We start from the raw sequence: 24,838 nt of genomic DNA, 5'->3' as shown, positions 1-24,838 counted from the left end.
AGTCATGAAGATTTACTGTTTTTTACCTCCACTACAAATTCATGGCAACAGTCTTTCTCTGGTACCTACCTACTTCCAGATAACACTCTGACTCTACTTCTATTGATTTTCTGTTCTTTTTACTATAGTGACTATATCCCTCTATTCCCAATAGTGACTGCTCCAAAACTTTTCTTGTTTCTCTTATCTCTAATATCTCACCCTACTTTTAATCTCAAGTAAGCAAGCCTCCTATTTTACTTAGTTTTGCTACCAAATCTCCACATGTGAATTCCTAATAACTACTCAGGTATTGTACAATGCTAAGTCTGTTTGCCTTTCATTTTTGCTCAGAAGATGTGTCCTAACTCCTAGGTCCTAGCTTAGTAAAATAGAAGGTTTGGGGTTTTGTTTTGTTGTTGTTGTTCAGTCATTCTAATTGTGTCCAACTCTTTGTGACCCAACTTGGAATTTTCTTAGCAAAGATACTGGAGTAGTCACCTATTTTCTTCTTTTACTCCTTTTACAGATGAGGAAACTAAGGCAAAAAGGATTAATTGACTTCCCAAGGTCACAAAGCAACTTGATATGAGTCTAAAGCCAAATTTGAACTCAGGTCTTCCTGACGCAAATCTGGGTACTCTTCTTCATTATATCATCTAGCTTCCCCAGCAACAACATTGAGACCTGATATCCCCATTTGAATTCCTAATAATTAAGCAGAAGCGATGTCCAATCTGTCTTCCTTCACTTTTGCTGCAGAAGAGGTGCCCTAACTCCTTATCAAGACTGGAGTCTGAACTTGTGCATCTTATGTGTTCTCCTCCTTTTCCTCATAATTTGGTCTTTTTCTTGCTGGTGGTTTCCTGTGCTTGGGTCTATGCAGTTTCCCTATAAACATGTTTAATAATAATAATAAAAAAAAAAGCTTTACTTAATCTTTTTATCTCATTTAGCTTCTAAACCTCTTTTTCCTTCCTTTTCCCGAAAAACAAAACAAAACAGGACTGATAAAATAGTGATTTTCTCCCAGGCACTGTGCTGAATATTAAAGATATATAAATAAGATCATCCAGGAGAGTCCCTGCCTTCATGGAGCTTATTTTTTTAATGGAGGAACACAGCCCTTAGAGGGGAGGAATTAGAAGCTGGTGAGGGACAAAACTGATGTCAAGAAGGAGAGGAAGTTTAGTTGGGAGTGAAATGGACATGGTTGGGGCAAAGTAATGTCAACTGGGTGACTTCTCACAAAATTCAGAGGAGTGCAGAAAAGTTTTATTAGAAGGAAAATCAGACACTAGTGTCGAGGCACCCCAGTACAAAGGAACCTATACCTCAGGAGAGGCAACATAGATTAATGCTGGAAAATCACAAATGGGAGGTTAAAGGAAGAGATGGGGAAAAGAATGGACAGTCTTTCTTAGGAACAAGTAGGACAAGAAGCAGGATATTTTGCAGGAACAGTTGACTGAAAAACCAGTTTGGTCCAATTTGGGGGAGGTGGGCATGCCAACAAGTTAACAGGGAATACCAACAAAGGTTTCTGTGAATGAGCAAGACTAGATCACTAGAGGCTCTCTTTTGACTCCTTTAAGCAAATATTGCATACCCCTCTGTCTAGTGCACCTCCTGCCTAGTAAAGTAACTTTTAGAAAATAGATACATAAATCTCTTTAGAACTCTCACATAAGGAAATTTACAATCAGAACAGGATATAGAGTGGATGCTATATTGAGAAGATGAAGTTCAGTGAAAGTAGAGTAGGGAATATGCTTTATACTTCTTGTTTTAATTACTTCTCTCTTTTCAACCCTTTCCAACTAGCCTTTTATCATTCCCTCTCCCTTGAAATTGATTTTATAAAGGTTGATAATGACCTTTTTATTTAGAAAAATATATCTATTTTCTTAACAAAAATAATTTTGCAAAAATTACAAAAAACAATTTTAACATTTCCCCCCAAATTTTTGGGTTCCAAATTCCTCCCTTTCCTGCCCACATTACTCCATGGAAAAGACAAGGAATTTGTTATAGATTATATATGTTTAGTCATGCAAAACATACTTCCTGGAGGATTTTGGGAAGATGGCAGAGTAGGTTGATAAATTTCAAGCTCTCTTAATTTTCCCCATAAATAGAATAAACTTGTGCCTCAGGGTGAACATAGACTCAAGAAAAATCAAGAAGACTTGGAGAAGAAGCAAGAGGATCTGAAGAAAAAACCCAGGGCTGGATCACTAGGTCACCCTAGTGACCTGCAAATACCTCTGGGCTGCAGTTAACTTGGTGAAATGTCAAGTAAGGAGCCCTGGGGTGAGCTGGGTGTGACTTCCTCAGCAGGAAACACAGAAATTTCATCTCTTGAACTGTTTGTGGAGTTGGAGTATGAGTACAGGAAGACTGAAGGAATCTCCACTTCTTAGGAACATCAGGCACAGTTGTGCTTCAGGATGCTGTTCTGGATGAGAAGGAACCAGCACCCAGTGAGTGCAGAGGGAGCAGGTCAGAGATGCTGCTCACTGTGGGCCCTTACTGGAGAATTGAAGTCTTGGTTTGGGGTTCCTAGGGAGAGGGAAGATTTTAAGTGAAGCCAGAGATACCATCCCTTCCCTCCTTCCCCCAGGATTGGAGATGTTTATGCTAATACCTTTTATTAAAAAAGAAAAAGGAACTGGCAAAGAAGAAAGAATTACACCATAGAAATATATTATAGGAACAGGGAAGACCAGGATTCATCTTCAGAAGAAGACACTAAAGTAAAAAAAAAAAAAAGCTTCTACCCAAAGAGTAATGTGAAATAACTCCCTGCCCAGAGAGAGTTTATGGAGGAACTCAAAAAAGAATTTAAAAATCAAATGAGAGATTGAAGAAAAACTATAAATAAATAAATAAACAAATATATATATATGTATATATATATATATATATATATATATATATATACATATATATATATATATATATATATACACACACACATATATACCATCCAAGAAAAGCAAGATTCTGGGAGGGAGGGGGAAGTTAACCAACTAGAACAGGAGATAAGAGAGTCTCAACAATGAAAATAACATTTTGAAAATTAGACTTATGCAAGGGAAAACCAGTGAAGTTATGAGAGACTAAGAAATAACAAAACAGATTATAAAGAATGAAAAAATAGAACAGAATGTGAAACATCTTATACGAAAAACAACAGATCCATAGAACAGATTAAGAAGAGAAACTGTCTGAAAGTTGTGACCAAAAAAGGGACCTTGACACAATAATGTAAGAAATAATCCAAGAAAATTGGAATGATAGAATATAAGGGGGAAGTAGAAATTGAAAAAATCCACTGATCACTACCTCAACAAGTTCCTTTGTGGAAAATACACAGAAACATTATTGCCAAATTTCTAAACCCCCAGATCAAAAAGAAAATTTACCAAGCAACAAGGAAAAAACAATTCAAATATGCTGAAGCTATTATTAGAATTGTGCAAGACTTGTCAGCAGCCACAATGAAAGACAGCAGGTCCTGTAATTATATTATCAACAATCAAAAGAACTAGGCCTGAGGCCAAAAATATATCTGGCAAAATTATCTATAATACTGAACAGAAAAAAATGAACATTCAACAAAATTGCAGATTTTTAGGATTTTCTATTAACCAAACTTAAATTTAATAGAAAATTTTAGAGCCAAAATCAAAGATCAATTTTGAGGAACTCAACATGGATAAATTTTTTTTTTAAACATGGGATATTTATAACATATGTTTAAGATTAACATCAACAATACAACAGTGCAAAAGAAAGATTGGGAGAGAGAAAGAATAGACCAAAAGGCATTAGAGGGAAGTGGAGGGTTCATTGGTCTGAAAACCTACTCACTTTAATGTTGGATTAAATAAGAAACATTTTATATATATATATACCACGAAGGGTATGGCACCCTCCAAAATCTATTAAGAAATAAAAGGGTAGGGATAGGCAGATAAGGAAGCAGAGGATGAGGGAAGAAAACATGAGTGGGGAGAGGTTAAGTAATAGAAAGACAAGTTAAGAGCAGAATTACAGCAAAGGGATCACAGGCATAGGAAAAATGTGTGCATGTATGTATATGTATGTATATATCTACATATGTATATATAAATATATCCTTTCTTAACTATAGTTCTGCTTTGGGGGTAGTAGGGAGATGAAAGGGGGGAAAAGAATAAAATAAAAAAAGTGTGCAGCAGAGAATAAAATAACAATTTACAAGGAAGTAAAGATGGATACTCATAAATATAATTTCTTCTATTTATTATACCTATATCTATATATACACACATATCTATCTATATGTATATACACACACACACATACACAAACATTTTCTTGAACTGATATTTGTTATTATATAATTTGAAAGTAAAAGAAAAATACAAATAATGAAAAAATAAACAAAAATTAAAAAAAAAACCACACTTCCATGTAAGTCATGCTGTGAAAAAAAAAAACCAGAACAAAAACAAACAAGAAAATAAAGAAAGCATATCTTCAATCTGCATCCAGGCCTCCACCAGTTCTTTCTCTGGAGATAGATATCACTTTTCTTCATAAATCCTTCATAATTGTTTTAGATCATTGTGTTATTGAGATTAGCTAAATTATTCACAATAATTATATAATATTGCTGTTTTTGTGTACAATGTTTTCCTGGTTTATCTCATTTCACTTTGCATCAATTCATATAAGTCTTTTCATCTTTTTCATTTCTTTTTTCCCCTTTTAACTATTTTAGTTTTATTTTTTATTAGAGCTTTTTATTTTTCAAAATCCATGTAAAAATAGTTTGCAACATTCACCTTTTCAAAACCTTGTGTTCCAATTTTTCTCCTTTCCTCCCCATTTCCCCCCTCCTCTAGATAGCAAGTAATTCAATATAGGCTAAACATGTGCAATTCTTCTAAACATATTTCCTTCTGTTCCAAATTTTTCCCTCCTTCACCCTACCCCCTTTCCTAGATGGCAAGTAGTCCAATACATGTTAAATATGTTAAAATATATGTTAAATCCAATATATGTATACATATTTATACAGCTATCTTCTTGAACAAGAAAAATCAGATCTAGACAGAAAAAAAAAAACTTGAGAAGGAAAACAAAAATGCAAGCAAATAATAACAAAGAATGAAAATGCTATGTTGTGGTTGACACTCAGTTCCCATAGTCCTTTCTCTGGGTGTAGATAGCTCTCTTCATTACTGAACAATTGGAAGTGGTTTGAATCATCTCCTTGTTGAAGAGAGCCAAGTCCATCAGAATGTATATACGATAGTATAGTCTTGTTGTTGCCATGTATAATGATCTCCTAGTTCTGCTCATTTCACTTAGCATCAATTCATGTAAGTCTCTCCTGGATTCTCTGAAATCATCCTGTTTGTCATTTCTTACAGAACAATAATATTCCATAACATTCATATACCTCAATTTATTCAGCCATTCTCCAATTGATGGGCATCCATTCAGTTTCCACTGAATTGCAGTAGCCACTACAAAAAGGGTTGCCACAAACATTTTTGCACATGTGGGAGTCTTCACCTCCTTTAAGATCTCTTTGGGATATAAACCCCACAGCAATACTGCTGGATCAAAGGGTATGCACACTTTGACAACTTTTTGAGTGTAGTTCAAAATTCCTTTCCAGAATGGTTGGATTTGTTCACAGTTCCACCACAAATGTATCAGTGTCCCAGTTTTCCCACATCCCCTCCAACATTAGTCATTATCTTTTCCTGTTATCTTGGCCAATCTGAGAGGTGTATAGTGGTATCTCAGAGTTATCTTAATTTGCATTTCTCTGATCAATAGTGATTTGGTGCACCTTTTCATATGACTAGAAGTAGTTTCAATTTCATCATCTGAAAACTGTCTGTTCATATCCTTTGACCATTTATCAATTGGAGAATGGCTTGATTTCTTCTTATAAATTTGAGTCAGTTCTCTATATATTTTGGAAATGAGATCTTTATCAGAACCTTTGAATGTCAAAATGTTTTCCCAGTTTATTGCTTCTCTTCAAATCTTATCTGTATTAGTTTTGTTTGTACAAAACCTTTTTAACTTAATATAATCAAAATTATCTATTTTGTGATCAATAATGATCTCTAGTTCTAATTTGTTCACAAATTCCTTTCTCCTCCACAGGTCTGAGAGGTAAATTATCCACCTTCATTTAATTTTTTTTTTCATTAGTTTCCTTGAAATTCTTGACCTTTTGTTCTTCCAGATGAAGTTTGTTGTTATTTTTTTCTAGGTCAGTAAAATAGTTTCTTGGGAGTTTGAGTGGTACAGCACTAAATAAATAGATTAGTTTAGATAGTATTGTCATCTTTATTATATTTGTTCGACCTATCCAAGAGCCCTTGATATTTTTCCAATTGTTTACATCTGACTTTATTTCTGTGGAAAGTGTTTTGTAGTTTTGTTCATATACTTTCACTTGGCAGATAGATTCCCAAATATTTTATACTGTCAACAGTTATTTTAAATGGAATTTCTCTTTATATCTCTTGCTGTTGGATTTTGTTAGTGATGTATAAAATTGCTGATAATTTATGTGGATTTATTTTGTATCCTGCAACTTTGCTAAAGTTGTGGATTATTTCTAATAGCTTTTTAGTTGATTCTCTGGGGTTCTCTAAGTATACCATCATATCATTTACAAAGAGTAATCATTTGGTTTCCTCATTACCTACTCTAATTCCTCTAATCTATTTTCCATGTCTTATTGCCAAAGCTAGCATTTCTAATAAAACATTGAATAGTAATGGTGATAGTGGGCAACCTTGTTTCACCCTTGATCTCATTGTGAATGGTTCCAGTTAATCCCCATTACATATGATGTTTAATGATGATTTTAAATACATGTTTCTGACTATTTTAAGGAAAAGTCCATTTATTCTTATACTCTCTAGTGATTTTAATAGGAATGGGTGTTGAATTTTATCAAATGCTCTTTCTATTTCTATTGAGATAATTATATGGTTTTTGTTAATTTGGTTATTGATATAGTCAATTATGCTAATAGTTTTCCTCAAATTGAACCAGCCCTGCATTCCTGGTATAAATTCTACTTGGTCATGGTGTATTATCCTGGGGATTATTTTCTGTAATCTCTTTGCTAATGTTTTATTTAAGATTTTTGCATCAATATTCTTTAGGAAGATTGTTCTATAATTTTCTTTCTCTGTTTTCATCTTACCTAGTTTAGGTATTAGTACCATGTCTGTGTCATAAAAGGAATTTGGTAGGAGTCCTTCATTCCCTATTTTTTGAAATAGTTTATATAGCATTGGAGTTAATTGTTCTTTAAATGTTTGATAGAATTCACATGTAAACCCATCTGGTCCTGGGGATTTTTTTTTTTTAGGGAGTTGATTAATAGCTTGTTCTATTTTTTTTTTTCTAAAATGGGACTATTTAAGCAATTTACTTCCTTCTGTTAATCTGGGCAATCTATATTTTTATAGGTATTCCTCCATTACAGTTAGGATATCAAATTTATTGGCGTAAAGTTGGGCAAAGTAACTCCTAATTATTACTCTAATTTCCTCTTCATTAGTGCAAAAGTTTTCCTTTTCATTTTTAAGAATAACAATTTGATTTTCTTCTTTTATTTTTCTAATCAAATTTACTAAATGTTTATCTATTTAGTTGGTTTTTCATGAAATGAACTTTTAGTTTTATTTATTAATCCAATTTTTTTGTTTTGTTTTACTTTCAATTCTATTAATCTCTCCTTTTATTTTTAGAATTTCAAGTTTGGCATTTGGGAGTTTTTAATTTGCTCTTATTGCAAGCCCAGGTCATTGTTCTTCTTTTTCTCTGTTTTATGCAAGTTAACCTCTAGAGATATAACATTTCTCCTTATTACCACTTTGGCTGTATCCCACAAATTTTAGCATGTTGTCTCATTATTGTCATTCTCTTGGATGAAATTATTAATTGTGAATATGATTTGCTGTTTCACCCATTCATTCTTTAGAATGAGATTATTTAGTTTTCAGTTACTTTTTGTTCTATTTTCCCCTGGCTTTTTGTTGAATGTAATTTTTATTGCATCATATCTGAAAAAAATGCAATTACTATTTCTGCCTTTCTGCATTTGATTTTGAGGTCTTTATGATTCCATCTCTGACTACATGTGCTAATGAACAACAAAAATTTTTGATGGGACTACTACAGGACTTCAAAACTAGCAGGAATCATTGGATTCCCCATTCACAATCTATGTTTGTCATTGTCTGACCCAGTTTCCCTCTGCAGTCTTCCCTGTTAGTCTGACTTCTGTCTGAGTTCCTGTCCCCAGTTTATATATACCCTATTACAATTACATCATTACAACATACTGAATATGTGTGAACTAGAGAACTGTTACATCAGCATACTAAGTACTAAGTATATATAAACTAGATAACCATTGTCTCATCAATTCCTCTGAGTTAACAGCTTGTTTCAAGTATATTTCTCCAGAGTTCTGTCTCTCTACACTTTATGTGCTAATATATGATCAATTTTTTGTATAGGTTCCATGAACTGTTGAAAAGTAAGTCTACTCATTTCTGTCTCCATTCCGTTTTCTCCAAAGATCTATCATAACTAACTTTTCTAGAATTCTATTTACCTCTTTAACTTCTTTCTTATTTATTTGTGATTTGGTTCATCTAGTTCTGAGAAAGGAAGTTTGAGATCTCCCACTATTATAGTTTTGCTGTCTATTGCTTCTTGCACCTCTCTTAACTTCTCCTTTAGGAATTTCCATTCTGTACTATTTGGTGCATATATATTTAGTATTGATATTGCCGCATTATCTATGGTACCCTTTAGTAAGATACAGTTTCCTTTCTTATTTATCTCTTTTAATTAGATCAATTTTTACTTTTGCTTGATTTAAGATCAGGATGGCTATCCTTGCTGTTTTGACTTCACCTGAAGCATAGTAGATTCTGCTCCAGCCTTTTACCTTTACTCTGTATGTATCTCACTGCTTTAAATGTGTTTCTTGTAAACTACATATTGTAGGATTCTGGCTTTTAATCCAGTCTGCTATCTGCTTATGCTTTATGGGAGAGTTCGCCCTATTCACATTTACAATTAAAACTACTAATTCTGTATTTCCTGCCATCTTATTATCTTATTATCCCCAGATAATAAGGATCCCCATCCTTTTCCCCTTTCCCTCCTCCCCACTATTTAATTTATGAGCAGCCCTCCCCCTGTAAAGTCCCTCCCCCTTTCTTTACCCTACTATTTCTGTTTTCCCTTCTATTTAGCCTACCCCTTGCCTTTTCACCTTTCCCCTTATACTTTTCGATAAGGTGAGAAAAGTTTTTCTGTAAAACAAATATATCTAATATTTTCTCTTTGAACCAAATTTGATAAGAATAAGATTCACACAATGTTCATTCCCTTTGTTTCTTTCCCTCAAATATAATATGTTTCCTTTGCCTCTTCGTGAGATGGAATTTCCCTCATTTTACCTCCATTTTTCCCTTTTTCTGGTACAATCCCCTTTCCATCTCTAGTTCCTTTTTTTAAAATTATAACAATAAAATCAAATTATACATGCACTCTCTATGTATACCCATAACAGAAATACAGTTCTCAAGAGTTTTGGGTTTTTTTTTTTGTTTGTTTGTTTTTTATGCTTCTCTTGAATCCTATATTTGGAGGTCAATTTTTTTGTTTGTTTGTTTAGCTCTCGTCTTTTCATCAGAAATAAATGAAATTCACCTCTTTTATTGAATGCCCATCTTCTTTCCTGGAAAAAAAAGTGCTCAGTTTAGCAGGGTAGTTTATTCTTGGTTGCATTCAAAGTTCCTTTGCCTTTTGGAATATCAGATTCCAGGCCCTAGCCTAGCAGGAAGCTGCTAGATCCTTATTAATTCTTATTGTGGCTCCTTGGTATTTGAATTATTTTTTTCTGACTACTTGTAATATTTTTTCCTTCGTCCAATAGTTCTGAAATTTAGCCACAATTTTCCTTGGAGTTTTAATTTTGGAGTCTCTTTCAGGAGGTATTTGGTGAATTCTTTCAATGGCTATTTTACCTTATGATTCTATGACATTAGGGCAGTTCTCCTTGATGATTTCTTGAAAAATAGTGTCTAGGCTTTTTTTTTTTTCCATCATAGTTTACAGGGAATCCAATAATCTTTAGAGTGTCTCTCCTAGATCTAGATCAGATTCCAGTTCAGTTGTTTTCTCAAGCAGACATTTTCTATTTTTTTCTATTTTTTTTTTTTTTTGGTTTTGCTTGACTTATTCTTGATGTCTCATTGATCCATTCATTTCCATTTGTTCAGTTCTGATTTTTAGTGAATTATTTTCTTCATTCGCTTTTTTTACTTCTTTTTGTATTTGTCCAATTGAGTTTTTAAATGAGTTGTTTTATCCTATGGAATTTTTTTCCATTTCACAAATTCTGTTTTTCATGGAGCTGTTTTCTTTTTCCTTTTTGTCAAATCTATTTTTTAATGAGTTAGATGCTCTTTCCAAACCCTCCTACAAACTTTTCCTTTCCCTTCCCCATTTTTCTTATAGCTTTCTTTTAAGATCTTTTTTAATTTCTTCCATCTTGTGTTATGGGGATCTTTTGTGGCTTCATCTGGAGAAAATCTACTTTTAGTCTCCTCAGGGTTTGAAAGTTGTTCTTTGCTTTCACCATAAAAACTGTTTATAGTTAGAGTTCTTTTTACTCATTTTTCAAAAAAAAAAAAAAAAAAATTAGGATCTGCTTTTAGGGCAAGGGAGGTTTTCCAAGCTTCCTCTACAAGCAGCAAAGCTGCTGCTGCCTGGAATCATGCTGACTCAGTGCTGGTGTTGGGTGGGCATGGCCAGGTTCTGTGAGACTCTGGCCTTTTGGGGTTCACTATTTATCTTTTTTGTTGGTGTTAGATATTTAACCCTAAATGTGCTTGCAACCAGGGCAGAGTAGCCAACACTGGTGTAGATTCCTTTTCATGGGGAGTCTTCTGCATCACTCTATGGAGATCTCACTACTACCCAGGTCTTCACACTGGCATCTGTGCTATAGAGGCCTGCCTGTGCTTGGCCACCTCCCTCCATGCCCAACTGAAGCAGACCTTTTCGGCCATCTTCGAAATTATTTTCTGCGGTAATTTGCTGCACTCCCAATATTCGTGAATTATGCCAGTCTAGAAGTAATTCAGAGGCTGAAATTGCTAATTAGTTGAGAGAAGATCAGAAAGAAACATATCCTCTCCACCTTCTTGGCTTTGCCCCCAGCAGATTTGTTCAATTTCCATTTTACCCTTTGGTTCTAGAAAATATCAAGGTAGTTTACTTGATAATTTTTGAAAGACAATGCCAAGGCTCTTTTTAAAAATTGTCTTTTAGACATTTTAGTGATTCTGAAATTATCTCTCCTGGATCTGTTATCCAGGTCAATTGTTTTTCCAATGAGATATTTCACATTCTATTTTTTTTTTTATTATTCTTTTGATTTTGTTGTTGTTGTTGTTTCTAGATATCTCATTTTGTCATTACCTCCCACTTGCCTAATTAAAATTTCTTAAGAATTAGTTTCTTCATTGAACTTTTGTACCTCCTTTTCCATCCAGCCACTTCTAATTTTTAAGGATTTTTTAATTTTTATTAGATTTGTATGCTTCTTTTATCATTTGGCCTAGTTTGTTTTTTAAGGTGTAGTTTTCATCATTATTTTTTGCATCTCTAATTATTGACTCTTTTTTAATATGAATTTCTTGCATCATCCTCATTTCTTCCCCTTGTTTTTCCTCTGCCTCTATTACTTGAGTTTTAAAATTCTTTTTGAGCTCTTCCATATCAGGGGTCAATTAATTTTTGACTTTTGTGTTTTCTTTTGAGTTTGCATTTTGTTCTTTCCTATCATCATTGTAACTTTCTATAATCAAGTTTTTTTTTCTGCTATTTGCTCATTTTCTAGATTATTTTTTTGATTTTTAATTCTGTGTGACAGTGGGTCTTTGTTTCTGGAGTGGAAAAATGACCACTCCAACCTTTAGGTATTTTGTGCAGCTGCTGTCAGAGGTAATTCTAGGGAACTCTCCATTTTTGGTTCTTCCAAGGTGGTATGATTCAGGGAGAGATGTATTTATTACTCTCCTGTATTATACATTGGTCTGTGAGTAACCATAAGCACTTTTTTAAAATTCTGGAACTGTGACCACAGTTCTAGCTTCCATGGGTCTACAAGCTCTGTTGTGTTAGTGGTCCTCCTTGCTCTGGGATTGAGATCCAGGACTGCAACCCAGATCCAAGTATGGTTAATACAATGAAGTCCTGGCTCTGGTTCTGGCAAATTAATCCCTATACTGTCTTTCTGAGAAGTTGCACAATCCCTTTACCATCTGTGGATTGAGAGGTTTAAAACCACCACTGACACCACTGATTTAATTTTCCCTATGTTCTGTTCTTGGTTTGCTGGGGCCTGATTTGTATTGGCAGGGCCTGTGCTAGAATGTGCTCTACTATCCTCCCAGTACAACAGATTTTTTGTACTGAATTTATAACTTGTCTTGGATTAGAAAAATTGTTTTGCTCTGTCTTTTTGTGGATTTTGTTCATGTAGAACTTGTTTTAAGGCATTAATTATAGATATTTGAAGGGATTTAGAGGAGAGCTCAGACAAGTCCCTGCCTTTTCTCTGTCATTTTAGCTATGATACATTTTAGATGACAATTCTCTTGCCATCTCACTCCCATATTCCTTTTAACTCTCTTTTAACTTTTAAGCTTTTACCAAGTTGACTTACCCTACTTCTCTTTGCCCTTCATTTTCTTTTCAATCCCTCTATGCTAATGTCCCTCAAGTATATATCCTTCTTTCTCTTCTCCCTTTACGAAATCTTATTCATTTTTATAACTCCAACTTCTATCTTTAACAAAATGAATTCCAGTTCAGAAATGGAATTATTTTAAGCTTCTGATCCAATTAGAGAAGAGCTTGAGCTAGGAAGTGACTGCTATATTTCTAACCTTAGTGAGATTGGGAGATATATTCTTAAATAAACAAAAAGCATAAAACATTCATTCTTTTTCTATACTCGCTGTACTATCTTATTAGCATCTAATACCTGAGCTATTGAAGTATCTTTTTAGCATTTCTTTTTTACCTCTGTTCCTTACCCTCCAAACCATCCTTTATATTGCTGCCAGGATTATTTCCTTTGGCTCTAGTGGATATATGTAGAAAGAAATGCTGAAAGAATTCTAACAGCTTTTAAGGGAGTCAGAAATTATTTTGTCCCTCCCATTCAGAGGAGGCAAACCCCTCCCTTCCCCTACAACCTTAGTATTCAGGTGCATTAAAAAAGTCAGGAGCAGGGTTTCTGTTAGAATTGGAGTCACAAGAAGGAGGAGGAGGAAGGACATTAGATCATAACCATGGGAGGCAAAGGCCAGTTCCTTGAGGGCCAGGGTAGAAGCAAGAATAGGGTATGAATCTGCTGCAACCTGAAGGCTAAGATGACAGGAAAAAATAATGATGATTGTTGGAGGGGATGTGGGAAAACTGGGACACTGATGCATTGTTGGTGGAGTTGTGAACGAATCCAGCCATTCTGGGGAGCAATCTGGAATTATGCCCAAAAAGTTATCAAACTATGCATCCCCTTTGACCCAGAAGTACTACTACTGGGCTTATACCCCAAGAAGATACTAAAGAAGGGAAAGGGACCTGTATGTGTCAAAATGTTTGTGGCAGTCCTGTTTGTAGTAGCTAGAAACTGGAAAATGAATGGATGCCCATCAATTGGAGAATGGTTGGGTAAATTGTGGTATATGAATGTTATGGAATATTATTGTTCTGTAAGAAATGATCAGCAGGATGAATACAGAGAGGCTTGGAGAGACTTACATGAACTGATGCTAAGTGAAATGAGCAGAACCAGGAGATAATTATATATATCAACAACGATAATGTATGAAGATGTATTCTGATGGAAGTGGATTTCATTGACAAAGAGACCTAATTCAGTTTCAATTGATCAATGATGGACAGAAGCAGCTACACCCAAAGAAAGAACACTGGGAAATGAATGTAAACTGTTTGCATTTTTGTTTTTCCTCCTGAGTTATTTTTACCTTCCGAATCCAATTCTCCCTGTGCAACAAGAAAACTGTTTGGTTCTGCACACATATATTGTATCTAGGATATACTAATACATATTCAACATATATAGGACTGCTTGCCATCTAGGGGAGGGGGTGGAGGGAGAGAGGGGAAAAATCGGAACAGAAGTGAGTGCAAGGGATAATGTAAAAAATTACCCTGGCATGGGTTCTGTCAATAAAAAGTTATTATAATAAATAAAAAAACCCCTGAAGACTGAGAAATTTATTAGTGGAAGGAGAAACTGAAGGAAATGAGATGCTAAAAGTAATATGTAAAGTGCTGCAGAGATGTATAACTTGAAGTTGCTAGGGATATGATTCAAGGGAGAATGTCAGATGAGGAAAATAAGGGGAAAAAAGAATGCAACTGGGAGAATTACCCACTGGAAATACAGGAAGCAGAGATGTGACTAGTGTGTACTGGGAGTTTTCTTGGGTTTGTGATTGAAATTTCTATGTGTCTATGTTTGATGAGAGTAGGAAAGGAAAGGTTTTTATCAGGAAAGCAAAAATAAGTATTTCCTTGTTTAGTGTACTTGGATCTTAGTATTTTTTCCACCTGTTATTTTCAGGTCCTTTAAAATTTTTTTTTCTATATCTAGATACTTATTTTTGGCCTGATGCTTGCAGGGAAACTGGGGTCCAAAATTGTCCAGTCTATAGACTATAATAAAAGAGACAGAGGCAGAGCTCCAAGACTATAGCACTTTATTAAAAATTCTTTTGGCCCCTATAATGAAGTAGATCTCAAATTTTCCTCATAATTTTAGATACTGTCCTTTTTTTGAGGCCTTAATTTTATAGTACTTGATACCCAGATGATACAGAAGACACAAAGTAAATATATATATATATATATAGTCTCATTGGTTGATAGATAAATATCTTGACCTTCCAGGAGAATCATTAGCTCTTGCTTGCAATAGATTAGCTGGCAGAAGATATTCAAATATGGGTCTTTCTTTGGTCCTATGTTGGGCAATATTTTGGGGAATAAATTTGCAGGCAGGATCACCCATTGGTGAAGTATTCACAGATGTGTTGGCCAATTGCTCTAAGACAATTTCCCTAGCCAAAAAATACAGTTCAAAATAGCTTGGGGATTTTTGATGCCATTGAGTCATCTGAGCCACATTGGACTTGGTCCTGTACTCATCAAACATTAGTTAAGCAAGTATATTCACTATATATTACAGTAATAATCATCACCAGTATTAAATCAGACTCAACTGAATAATAATAATTGGAAATAAGCCAGAGGTCTGAATAAAATAGAGGTCTAAAGCAATCACCTTCTACTCCCCCACCCCCCAAATAACTGGAAAATGGCTAAATTCAGATATTCCTTAGACTTCCCTGAGTTAGGGCAAAATGAGTCTAATAGTTGTTGAGAAGCCTTCAAGGGTGAACTTGATCTATATAAATCTAAACCTGGGGACATTGTGGCAAGAGTTACATACACACATATATATGTCTGTGTATGTATGTATGTATAAGGTTCTGACATTTCTCTGCTTAGAAATCTTTAGTGGATGCTTGATGTTTGAGGAATATCCAAACTCATTCAGGTTCCTCTATGAAGGTTCTTAACATGGACTCTAAAAACTTGCTTAGATAGATGAGTATATTTCAACATAAATGGTTTCCTTTGTTTCTTATTTTTATGCATTTAAAAATATCATTGTGAGAAGGGGTCCCTAGGCTTCACTACACTGTCCAAGGAGCCCATGACACACAAAAAGCTTAATAACTCCTGCCCTAGAATCTCTAACCTCTCCTTTCATACTTATTTCATATTTCATTGAAACACATTCTACAGAAAACTTTCTCATACCTACATCCAGTAATCTCTTTCCTGTAAGTCTCTTTAGCCATCACATCCCCAACTGCCCAACTCAAATACCATTTCTTCCATGAAGTCCTTCTTAATCTTACCTTGTCAATGATGTTACTTTCCCCCTTAGGCCTCATCTAGGCATAATGCACAGTAGTTTGTGATAAATAGATCAAACACATCCCAAAGTGTTAAGTGTTAAGCAGGTGTCTTATGATTACTGTGGAAGCCAAGGTACTATCTAAATTTTGTTCCTCCCTTAAGGAAGGGCAAAGTCCTATTTATATAGTTCACACTTAATAAATGATGTTTCTTTTATGTTTTCTGAAAGAAACTTTTGGCAATTTTGTAAGTAGAAAGACCTTCCTTTCTTCAGAGAACTTTGGCTCTTTAACAAATGAATGTTTGACCATAGAAAATCAGTTGTGAAACTTGGACACTTCATTCATTTGGGTTCCTTACAATTTCTACTATATCTAGTAGCTTTATTGAAGATAGAGTTATGATATTATAAAGTGAGGAATTTGTCTTGAAGATGAAGATGAAGATTTGTCTTTCTCTGCTTCTTAAATGACTGCTAAAAAATTTAAAACCAATAGTTTTTGTTTAATCACTTTCAGTTGCACCTGACTCTTTGTGGCCTCATTTGAGGTTTTCTTGGGCAAAGATACTAAAGTAGTTTGTTATTTCCTTCTTTAGTTCATTTTACTGATGAGTATCTCTACCTCTACTGAGGTAGAGATAAATGACTTTGCCAGGGTCACAGAGCTAATAAATGTCTGAGAATAGGTTTGAATTCACAAAGAAGAGTCTTCCTCATTCCAGGCCCAGCACTTTATCCACTGCCCCACCTAGCTGCCCAAGTCCAGTATTCTTAGTATTGTTAAAAAACAAAAAAAAAAACAAAAACAAAAACAAACAAAAAAAACACCTAAGGTCTCCCAGCGCATTGAGGACCGTTTCTAATGGTCTTGATTCAGATGGCTCTGGAGCAGAAAGTCAGGCAGATGAGCTTACACATTCCTCCCTTATTTAAATCCAATTCACTTGCATGATGGCATCACTTCCTGATGCTATGGTCTTTTTGTAGAATAAAGAAAAATCAACAACAACCACATGAGGGTCATAGGCTCGTAGATGCAGATTTGGTGTTAGAAGGGAGGTAAGAGACCATCTCTTCCAACTCCCTTTGTATGCATAAGGAAATGGAAGATAAGGGTGATTTTTTCTTGTCATTCAGATAATAAATACCAGAGGTAGAGTTCGAACTTAGGTCCAGAGAGTCCACGATTTTGTTTTAAAAGTTCTGGTAACTGTGAAGGCCTTAGGTATCCTGATCAACATAATGATTCAAGACAATTCCAAAAGACACATAATGAAAAATGCTATCCATTTCTGGAGAGAAAACGGAAGGGGACTCTAATGTAGATTGAAGTATAATTTTTTTTTTTTCAGATTTAAACAACTTAAAAACATTTTTTCCCCAAAAAATACATGCAAAGATAACTATCTTATCAAACATTCACCTTTGGAAATCCTTGTGCTTCAAGTTTTTCTCCCTCTCTCCTCTGCCTTCTCCCTTAGACATGAAGCATATTTTTCTTCATTTTATTTTTATTTTTTCCAGTATGACTAATGTGGAAATGTCTTACATAACTTTACATAAATGGCTATCCTATTGCTTGTCTTCTCAGTGGGTAATAGGGAAAGAAGGAGAAAATTCAAAAGTGAAAATTTAAAAATGGATGTTAAAAAATTGAAAAGAAATTTCTTCTAACTGTATTCTTGTATAACTAATATCCTTTGTAACCCTATGTGATTTGTTTGATACATTTAAAAAGATCATTCTTAGAAGGGGTCATAGGCTTCATCAGAATGCCACAAGGGCCAAAGGAAAAAAAAGTTGATGACCACCTCTCCCCTCATCTCAGCCAGGGCATTCTCCATTATCCGGTGCTGCTTTCATCAAAGATGTACCCTTTTGGTGGTATTCACCTTTACTAGTATAAAGTTCAGGCTTTGGTGAGATAAATACATTGGCCTAATGGACAGAGTACTATCCACCTGAGCAAGTCACCTAACTTCCCTAAGTCCCAGATTTCTCATGTGTAAAATGGGGTTAACTATACCCTGCCTTATAGGGTTAGTATGAGGATCAAAGGGCATAATGCATGTAAGGAGCTTTGAAATGTTAAACAAGTAAATACACATATATGTATATATGTATATATATATATATATATACATATATATATACATACATACACATTTATATCTATATATGTATATATAGATATACATGTATATATTATCATTATTATTATAGATAGTATTACTCACTTAACTTAGTTACTATTTGGATATCTCTATCTTTTCATTTGAAGTCTTATTGTGCTCTAAATCTCCCTCTCCGTTTCCCAGTTCACTTTCTTAATTACTATTTGGATATCTCTGTCTTTTCATCTGAAGTCTTGCTCTGCTCTAAACCTCCCTCTTCATTTTCCAGTTCACTTTCATGTGTTTTCTTTTCCTCTTAGAATGTAAATTTCCTGAGGGTAGGAATGGTCTTGTTTTTTTATATTTATATTTCTAGTTATTGGCACACAGTAACTAGCATACAGTTAGTGCTTTATAAAATGTTTTATCTAGCTATTTTTATTATTATGTAAACTATTTTTACTATTATAAAATCCCATTTGAAAATACAGGCTCTTCAAATATTCTCTTTCTGAAAGACTTAGAGATGGGCTTTAGTAAGTATTCAGAAAATCTAGTTTTGGGGTTCTCCACATCTTGTTTTTCTGTCCAAAAGAATTGCTGAATCTTTGGGGTATCACACAAAAGAGAATAGGACTGAATAGCAGTGTTGGTTATATACTTAGAAAACCTTGTAATCAATGAACTATGAGAAATAGACTGTGATCTCTCACTTCCTAGGTGGTATGTGAGAGGAATGGAGGGAAGTTCTTTTTGCTATCTCCTGGGAGTGGCTTGTCCCAGCCCTTCACCCACCCCCATTCATGCAACTGTATAATTTTCTAGTTAGCATATATATTCATATATATATATACATATATATATATGAATTTGATCCTTTCTTAATTTTCCATTCTGTAGGAGACGAGGATGTGAGTGAATTGGCTTCTATAGTTAAATGTTATTTAAGGAAGTAGTGAATGGGAGGGGTAATGAAACTGCATAATAGTATTCATGAATTTCAGAACTTAATGTATGGTATGAAGATCAACTGAAGAAGGAAGTAAAATCCTTTTATCTATATCATACAGATAGGGAAATCATTATCTTAAGAGTGTTAAATTTGTCCTTGTCAGTATTGTGCAGAGTTCAGTCAATGGAAATTAATAAAATAGGAAAGGGATGATTTATGAAATGGGGATCCACTCCTTGGGTTTTCATATAACCTCTAAAAATAAACTATAAGGTCATAAAGCTTTTGAGCTTTAGTAGTTGAAAGTGAGAAAATAGCCAGGTATGGTAGCATACTTTGTTAACCTTGCTATCTGGGAGGCTGAGGCTAGTAAATTCTAGCATGGTGGTTCAGAACTGCAGTAGGCTGGACTGGACTGATCAGGCGTTTGGTATTAAGATAGTGAACCACTGCCCTTTAGGGAGGGGCAACAGATCCAGGTGGGAAAATGGAGCAGGTAAAATTTTCTTGGAGGTTAGGGCCATGAAATAATCTCTGCATATTCAGCCTGAGCCAGATAGGGAGATCCAGTCTTTAAAAATAAAATTAAATAAGTAAATAAAAGAAAAAGTGATGCAACAGCTGGAAATACTTTAAGACTAGGAATGGGGGAAAAAGAAAGTACAATTGCAATATCTGGAAATACTTTTGGTGCTAGGAATGGGGAATAGAGAAGACAAATGGCTTGTATTTATTAAGTAAGTAGTCAACTCTGATAATTGAAAACATTAATTGTTCAGTATAGTAAACAAAAACCTGATAGAAGTCCATATGCATTGATTAGGTAAATGTATACAGACTGAGAAAATTATGCCTTGAGGTTATATGAACATACTTCACATTTCCTGTTCTACCAATCATTCTTCTTTTTTAAGGGGTAGAATTGAGACTGAAACTTATCTTCTTAAAGTAGAAAATCCAGGGGGTAAAGAAAGAGAAGATATGCAGTGAAAATTTCACTAGTGTAGGCTTGTGAACAAAGTCACTTGTGTTGGGGCGGAAGAGAAGAATTAAGAAATCCCTAAACTTAAGGGAAATGAAATATACATGACTGAATTTAAATGTTATTTTTATCTTCTAGGGGAAAAAATAAAAACTCAAAACACTAATTAAAAACATAGGCTTGAAAGCATTCTTGACTTATTGCATGCCAAGTGATTTTCATTGAGTTTATATATACACACATGTATATATGTATATATATATATATATACATATATATGGAAATCCCATATTTAATGCAAGTCAAAATTTTAAAAAGCGATAATTGCAGAAAAACTAAGTCTATCACATATGTTCTGTGGCTAAAGAGTGCCTGTAGTTTGCACAGATTTCTCATAACAGTTTGGAAGAATCAGATAGATGAATATTGAAGGTCAGACAGATAGGGAGTGATCCTGTAGAGCAAGCTCCAGGAAGAGATAGGTAATGGGATAAAAAAATAAATAGAGAGATTGGAATTCCTAAAAGGAAGGGCTATGTCTTCCTCCTAGTTGGAGGAAAGGAACAAATGATAGCTAGCTAGAACAGCATAGAGAAGGGGAGATGAAAGAATTCGTAATAGATGACCTTAGTTTTTTCATCTAATTGGGAAGTGAGGTCATCTGTGAGGTGGAAGAGAATTCAAGAGTTACTAGATCTGGAACAGCTGCAGAAAGGAGTTTGCTAGTCAGTGGGGTGGGGTGGGGTGGGGTGGGGAAAGGGGATTATTGTATAGCAGTAAAGATCCAGGGAAAATGTTAAATAAGAATTTGTAGGGGAACTCAGTTGCCTGATTTCCTCCAATATCATCTAACATTTACCTGGGAATAAGAATAAATAAAGCAGTTGATTCAAGACAGATATCCAAATAGAGGGTTGGCCCCACATGAACAGTAGAAAGTTAGGTAAGTCTTTCAAAGATAAGGGTACTGCTTCACTGAACTGATTTTTTATAGATTTAGGACCACAAAGGGAGGAAAGGGAGATAAAAATCACTGGTGATAGGTACAGAGAGAAAAGAGTTTATGGTAAGTACAGAGAATGATTTTTACAGAGTAATATGAGGCTAGAAAGTGGTTGGTACCAGATTATAAAGAGTATTTGTTGTGCCTCAGTTTCCCTAAATTGTTCTGCCTCAGTTTCCCTGAATTGTTCTGTCTCAAACTCCCTTATTGCAAACCCTCTCCCCTCCCTTCCTGACTATTAGGACTGATATAATTTAAAGCTGGCTACTCTAGGTAATAAACTGTAAATGTTTAATCTCAGATAAGAGGGAGTGCAGACATCCTGGCTCCTAAATCCTCCTAAGTTATCAAGAATTTATGGTCCTACCCCCAACCTGTCAGAACTGAATTGATGGTTCGTTCCTGGAAATTCCCATAATCATCAGTGTTCTGATTCCATTTGCCTTTGTTTTCCCTGATCTATAGAGCCGTATAAACATCATTGGAACCTTACATTCAGTGCTGAATTCTTTGAGAAGAAAATCCAATTTAGGCCTGGAGGGACAAATGGATTCTGATCTGCCCCTCAGAAAATCTCTCCCTCTCATATAAAATATTAAATATTAGTTTATAAAATATTAAATAAAATATTAAAAAACTCTATAATTGCTATCTTGCTTCAGTAAGATTCTCCGGCATTACATATTGAATGATAAAATATCTTGGTCTTGAGGATTTTTGTGGTTTGATATGATGAAGCATACTTATTTTTTTGTTTGCTGCAATATTTTTAATTGAAAGATATGTGGAAATAGAAGTTGGCTGTTTCTAGATGCCCCTAAGTAGTCAGAGATTCACAGATGATTCTCTTGTTACTAGAAATGTTCCTACCTGTAGGGGGGCTGCTTTATATGTATAGGAATTTATTTTTTAACTTAATTTGCAATTTCTTACCTTTAGGGAGCACTCATTCAGGAACTTCTTGTATAAGACCTAGAATATTCCAACTTGATTTTAAGGTGCTGTCCAAGGCACTGAAATATTAAGTGACTTCTCCCAGGTAAATAACCTACTTGTGACAGAGGTGAGACATGACCCCAGGCTTCAAAGACACTAGTTTCAAGATCAACACTAGTGGTTTTATTCCCCACTAGAGTGTTTTTCTTCATTTTTGGATTAAGTACTGAGTATATTCCCAGGACCTAGAAGATTCATTTAGACCAAGGAAAGACATAAGGACACATATCTTCTTTCGTGAAATAAAGAAATGGGTTTATACTTTATTCAGTGAACAACACTTCTGAAGATTTTTAAATGACATGATTGATTATACTTTGCATTACATTGAAAGATAGATTTTGAAGAGGAAGAGATTAGTGTCAAAGAGATAAATTAGGAAACTGATAATCTGGGGTGAGTCCCTGATATAGGGACCTTATAGTAGGCATAGAAAAGAAGGGAAAATTGAAAACTCTGGAAGTCAGAACTTTGGATTTAATTGATAGAATGGAAAGAATATTAATTATATTTATATTCAAGAGATTTAACTTCAAATGTTAGTTCAGGGCATTTTGGGTGACCTTGTAAATGTCATTTCTATGGTCCTCAGTTTTTTTTCTATTATAAAACCTAGGGTTTTAAAAATGATCTCCAAGGTCTATTTTAATTCTAGTTCCTATTTTGATTGAATGTGTGTCCTGAGGAACACTGAAAGTCAAAGAGAACTCCCATGGAATATGGGTAATTGAGAGGAGTCAGGGGGAGATCAGGGGAAAAATTATAATTAGCACACAAATTAATGGACAAATTAATTGTTATTGATTACTACTCATTTAAATTATTACATTAAATTATTTATTACTATTTAAGTAATTAAATACATGAATTAAATGTATATGTCTAACATAACTACCTTTTTATATAGTGCTTTGAGGTATGCAGAGTGCACTTCATCTGTTATTTCATTTGAACAAAATTGTTGACATTCTTTAAAATGCATTTTCTTATTCAACTTAAGCATTTATTTTGTAACTTTACATGATTAATTTGCTTAGAAGATCCTTTCTTTTTAGAAATTTACAAGGGTAAATTTCAGTCTTCCTAGTTGCCAAATAATAATAATAATAGCATAATATTAATTAATAAATACAATTAATATTAATAAAATTGTTCTGTATAGAGTCCTAATAGTATTTGTATAATTGCCAGTTTAATTTACTTGTTTGCAGTCAAAAGTGAATGGGAGGGGGGAAGATGGATGGGAACTTTTGAAAGTCAGTAGAGAAAAAGAGGAAGTGGCAATAAAAATAGGGTCATTCTTAGTCATTATTTGTAGTTAAGACTTTAATTATGTGGCCACCGCCCTTTTAGGCATGAGCCAAATCAAAGTATGGGTGGTGAATGCTTTGGGCAGGCCAGTATGTAAGGAAGCCTCAGGTGTGATTAAATATCACCAATAGCTATACCAAGTCGGATGCTGGTGATAAGGTCAAGTGATTCCTAGACATAGTTAATTGATTTCTTCAAGAAAGGGAGGTGAATTTCTCAGTGTGCCAATTGTATTCATCAGTGGTTGTAAGGAACATGGTATTTTAGCTAGCGAGGATAATAAAAACCTGCGTGGATTAACAGGTAAATGAGGGCTGATGCTGACCTTCATTGTTCCTTTTGTTTTATTATGTTTTTATTAATATTATAAAATGTATATTTTAACTGTGCATGAAAGCTTAAATGGTTAGGAAACACAATAGGAATCCTGATGAAGGGGAGGAGTTTCCCTAGGTAGGATAAATTTGAAGGCAGGAATGTGCTGGAGCTAGGTGCTTTCTAGTTTGAGGAAATTTACACCTTAGAAATCGATTGGTAAACTCTACAAGTCAGGGTTTAAGTTACTGTTTAGACTTGAAAAAGTGGTAAAGAAAATGTGAATTGGGTCCTGCTTTGTAGAGGATTTAGTTAAAAATAAACAAACCAAGAAAGAAATCCACCAAAACATTTGCCTATACATCTGTGATTTCGTTAGTATAGGAAAAGCCTAGTGTTGAAATTCTGTTCATCAAACAAGAACAATATCTGTAACTGTCTGAGAGGTAACTGGGTGCACCAAGAAGTTGACTTGCTTTGGTTGATTTGTCACCAAAAGGTGACAATCCGTTTTTTGAACCAGATTTTTCTGGTAAAAATAGTCTTCTACTATTTTCCATACTGCCTTTCTCTAGATAATTTATAGAAACTACTTAACCAAAAATTCTGTATATCTTCTCTTTTAAGTAGTACTTTAAAATAGCCTGAGGTACAGTTAATCTGTTAGTTTCACTGAAATGATTTTTTCTTTCTCTTTAATACTTTATTATTATACTGAATGGCTATCTGAGTAGAAGAACATGACAATATATTTAGAAATATGGAAGATATATAAAACAAGGTATCAATAATTTAAAAAATTAAAACATTGAAGAGGGGACCCCAGAACTCTGAAAATTCTTGAAAGAGATAATCTCCTTCAACTCTGCCTCAGTAAGGGACCCTGCCCCAAGTCCTTTTTCCCTTAAGGGAAAGTTCCCTTAGAGGGAAGTTCTGGGGTCTCCTCTTCAACATTATATAGGCAAATTAATGTTATCTATATTGGAGATTTTCCTTTAAGAAATGATGTATATTCCATGACTGGTTAGCTTTCGAAATTAATCATTGCCAGAAAGAGGACTTCATTCATGACTTCATGACAAACTACTATACATGACTA

General features: G+C 34.4%; 1 protein-coding gene across 1 annotated transcript in view; it reads left to right on the top strand.

Moving 5' to 3' along the window:
* Positions 1 to 24,838, top strand: part of ACSS3 (acyl-CoA synthetase short chain family member 3) — a 256,373-nt gene that overhangs the window by 5,653 nt on the left and 225,882 nt on the right. The window lies entirely within an intron of this gene.

The sequence above is a fragment of the Sarcophilus harrisii genome, chromosome 5 (genome assembly GCF_902635505.1).
Source record: "Sarcophilus harrisii chromosome 5, mSarHar1.11, whole genome shotgun sequence".
Classification (NCBI taxonomy): domain Eukaryota; kingdom Metazoa; phylum Chordata; class Mammalia; order Dasyuromorphia; family Dasyuridae; genus Sarcophilus; species Sarcophilus harrisii.
This window is presented reverse-complemented; position numbering and strand designations above follow the sequence as displayed.